Source organism: Silene latifolia, chromosome 2, assembly GCF_048544455.1.
Source record: "Silene latifolia isolate original U9 population chromosome 2, ASM4854445v1, whole genome shotgun sequence".
In the NCBI taxonomy this organism is placed as follows: Eukaryota; Viridiplantae; Streptophyta; class Magnoliopsida; order Caryophyllales; family Caryophyllaceae; genus Silene; species Silene latifolia.
Genome location: NC_133527.1, coordinates 71,061,418 through 71,065,767, shown reverse-complemented (window position 1 = coordinate 71,065,767; position 4,350 = coordinate 71,061,418). Strand labels below are relative to the sequence as shown.

The window sequence follows — 4,350 nt, the reverse complement described above, 5'->3', positions numbered from 1 at the left end:
TGAATGGAGCATCTTCAATTTTCTTCTTCCATTGGAGTTCCGACTTCTTCCTATTATCCTTCCGGCTATAATGATCGATCATAAAACATGGTTCATGTAAACGGGGAGCTCTCATAGTCCTGTCAAGATTAAAAGTTATACTCTCATCTCCCACTTCTAGAGTGAGCTCTCCATGTTTCACATCAATCACCGCACCGCTGTGTGTAAGAAAGGTCTTCCTAGAATGATTGGAATGTTGGAATCTTCTTCCATATCAACAATGACAAAGTCCACCGGGATGAAAAATTTCCCAATTAAATGACGGAACATCTTCCCATATCCCTAATGGTGTCTTCGTCGATCTATCGGCCATTTGGAGTGTGATATTGGTGCATTTAAGCTCTCCCATCCCCAACCTTTTACTCACCGAGTACGGCATAACACTCACACTAGCCCCTAGATCACATAAGGCTTTGTTGATCGTCGTGTCGCCAATGGTACACGGTATTGAGAAGCTTCCCGGATCCTTGAGTTTTGGAGGTGAACTCCCTTGAAGTATTGCACTACTCACCTTAGTGAAGGCGATAGTCTCAAGCTTCCGGATTGACTTCTTCTTTGTGAGGATGTCTTTCATGTATTTCGCATAGGCCGGCACGTGATTGATTAATTCCGTGAAAGGAATTGAGACTTCTAAATTCTTCACAATTTCCATAAACTTTCCAAGTTGGTCATCAAATTTGGGCTTGGCTTGACGACTTGGAAAAGGAAGTTTAATCACAATGGGATCCTTCTCCTTGACCTTGTCTTCATTTTTCTTTGAAATTTCTTCTTTTGATGATTCTCCATCTTTGGAGTTTTGCACAATTTCTTCCTTATCACTAGCTTCCACAACTTCATCCTCAACTTGCTTCTTCGGTGCTTCATACCTTGTACCACTTCTCAAGTGAATGGCACTAACTGTTTCATGTCTTGGGGGATTACTTTGAGGTGGTAATTGCCTCTTTTGTCTTTGTGAGCTTGAATATGCTAGTTGAGTTAATTGGGTTTCCAACATTTTGGTGTGAGCTAGGATGTTGTTGATGGTGGTTTCCTTTGCTTGACTATCTTTTTGCATTTGAGTGAAAAATTCTTGTTGATTCTTTTGCATTTGAAGGACCGCTTTTTGAACATCAAAACCTTGGTCATTTTGTTGATTGTACGGATTTTGATTTTGGTAACCTTGGTTTTGGTTGTAAAAGGGTTTTTGATTTTGGTTTCTCATGGGAGGTGGGGTGTATGTTGTTTGAGGGTTTTGAACATTTTGGCTTTTGTATGAGAGATTTGGATGGAATTTGGTATTTTCATTGTAATAGTTAGAATAAGGGGTACCACTCTTGTATGCTTGGAAAGCATTCACTTGTTCATTTGTTCCCCTATATTCACTTGAGTCATGTCCCAAAGTTCCACAATTCTCACATATCCCACTTGGGATTGATGAGGATGCCGTCATGGCATTAACATGATGCTTTGGTGATTTCGAGGCTTCTTCAAGTCTAGCAATAGCTTTTTCAAACTTCAAGTTGATTATATCAATGTGAGCACTAAGTTGAGCACCCAATTGAGTAACAGAGTCCACTTCATGCTTTCCTCCTCTAGTAGCCTTGCGAGGTCTACTATATTGTGAGTTATGGACCGCCATTTCCTCAATTTTGTTCCAAGTTTGATTGTCATCAACTTCGGTGAACATTCCATTTGATCCCATGTTGAGAATGTTCCTTGAATCTTCATATAGACCGTTCCAAAATTGTTGTACCAAGAACCACTCGCTAAGTCCATGGTGAGGACATGAGCGACAAATTCCTTTGAACCGCTCGCAAGCTTCATACAAAGATTCTTCATCCCTTTGCTTAAAACCCTTAATTTGAGCTCTTAGCATGTTAGTCTTTTCCGGTGGGTAGAATTTTTTGTAGAAAGCTAGAGCCAACTTTTTCCAAGAATCAATTCCGAGAGTGGCCTTATCAAGGCCCTTCAACCATTGTTTCGCGGTGCCAATTAGAGAAAAAGGAAATAAGACCCATCGAATTTGGTCTTGAGTTACACCGGTTTAAGAAATCGCATCACAATAGTCACAAAAGGTCTCCATATGAGAGTGAGGGTCTTCACTAGGCATCCCCCCAAATTGGCTCCTTTCGACTAATTGGATAAATGCGGATTTGGCAATGAAATTTCCGGTTAGATGTTGTGGTGTGGGAGTACCATTGGGTAGGTTCTCCTCGGTGGGTACAGAATGTGATGAAAACTTAGGCATTGTGGGTTGATTTTGTGTTGTATTTTGTGTTGGGTTCTCCTCACCTTCTCTTGCAAAAGGGTTGATGAACTCAATAGTTGGTTGAATATCTACAAACTCACTAATACCTCTCAAATTTCTCCTAGCAAGTCTTCTATTGGTTGTCAAAGTTCTTTCAATTTCACGATCAAAAGGTAACAAATCACCTTGTGACCTTCTAGACATGCAAAATATCAAACAACTCGAAAACAATTAGAACAAACCTTGAGGAGTTTTACTTCCTCAAGGCAAAGAAAGACACAACTAATAACAATATAAGAAAATCTAAATCAAGATAACACCCTCCCCGGCAACGGCGCCATTTTTGGTCGGACCTACTAAATCTTTTCGGTAACTTGTCGTTAGGTGCACCTAGACCAAAACACAATTTATAGCTTCACAAACAACTCTACAATTAGTAAAGAGGCAAGTAAAGGTCGGATCCCAAGGGACGGGAATTGAAATGAGATTTCTATTGAGACTAGTGGTGTCTTAGGGGTGTCACAATTTGGGTTGATGTAAAAGGTCACTAAACTAAATAGCAATGAAAGTAAATAAGCAAGATGAATTGAAAGGGTTGTAAAAAATTGATAAAAAGCACTAGGGTGTCATGGGGTCATAGGGGATTCATGGGAATTGATCATACAAACATGTTCTCAAATTATAAGCAAGCAATTATTGTTGTGATGGATTGAGTTGGGTTATATCTTACAATCCTAGGAAAGTTTGGGTCCCGGAGCCGAATCGATTAGATTGTACAACACCTACAAGTCGACTTAGTCTTCCCTACTCAACAACATGCATGGTCTAATGAGACTCGAGTTGGTTTATGTCTTACAAGTCTCATTGAAAAGGTAGGTGATGGGTAAAAAATGCAAGGATTCATAGACTCGCATTTCATCAAACATAACATGTGCATGAGTTGAGATCAAAACAAGCAAGCAAATAAACCATGAAAGCATATTAATTTAAGCATGAATCATTCCTCATGTTGGTTTCCCCTAATTACCCATTAACCCTAGCTATGGAACTACTCACTCATTATCATGTTGAAAATGCTAGCAAGGTTGTCAATCATACCAACAAAGTGAAACATGATGAACAAATGAAAGTAATTAGCAATAATTAAAGAGGGATTAAGAGAATTATACTTACTAATGATTCCAATAATAAAGCAAAGAATAATAGAAGTACTTGATGCTTGATTGAGAGGTTGTCAATCTCCCAATAATATCCCAAATAATCTTCAATTACCCAAAATAAAGGATGAACAAAAGAGAGATTAAGGAAATAAAACTTGTATTAAAACTTGATTAATTGTTGATTACAAAACTAAAGAGAGATTTGATTTATATTAACTACTCTAAGAATTGATAAGAAGAACATGCTCTTCCAATTAGACTAATGGGGTATTTATAGTGGAAATTAGGTGGATGCATTAGCGTTAACTAAGGGCTTAAATGACAATTAAGTCCCTACTTAAGGAACCGCCGGTATTTTCTGAAGGAAGGGCATCTTTCTTGAAGCTTGAAGAAACGAATTTGCGCTGTCTTGGAATCCGTGCGTCTTAGGCACGGGACGGCCGGATTCCTGTGTCTCTGCCTGGGCGTCTTTGGGAGAAGACGGGCGTCTTCTGGATGCTGTTGCCTGGGCGTCTTTGATGGAAGACGCACGGATTGTGGTCCTGGGGACGGGCGTCTTCAGGGGAAGACGGGCGGATTGTCATGCAGCGTACGTTCTTCTTCTTTTCTTCCCTTTTCTTCATAAAATCCTTGGGGATGCAAGGATCTTTCCTCATCATTGCCCAACTACTATAATATGTACAAATGCCTTCTAATCTTGTCTCTCCTTGATGCTTGGTCATTGGATTCAATCAATTTAGTCTCATTTTGCCATGAAAATGCAAGGTTTGCACTCCTTTCCTACCAAGGACACAAAACCTCAAAGAATATGCAAAACAAAGAACTAAAGACAATAAATGACCCAAATATGCACTAAAAGCATGGGAACAAGGCTAATTCGGGGACTAAATATGCGCTAATTATGGTCACATCAGGTACCTGGGT

At 39.5% G+C, this 4,350-nt stretch overlaps 1 non-coding gene across 1 annotated transcript; it reads left to right on the top strand.

The window, feature by feature from the left end:
* The first annotated feature begins 1,787 nt into the window (after positions 1 to 1,787).
* Positions 1,788 to 1,894, top strand: LOC141644763 (small nucleolar RNA R71). Its single transcript, XR_012544371.1, has one exon. It is a non-coding gene; the product is annotated as a small nucleolar RNA R71 (small nucleolar RNA).
* Positions 1,895 to 4,350: the final 2,456 nt, after the last annotated feature.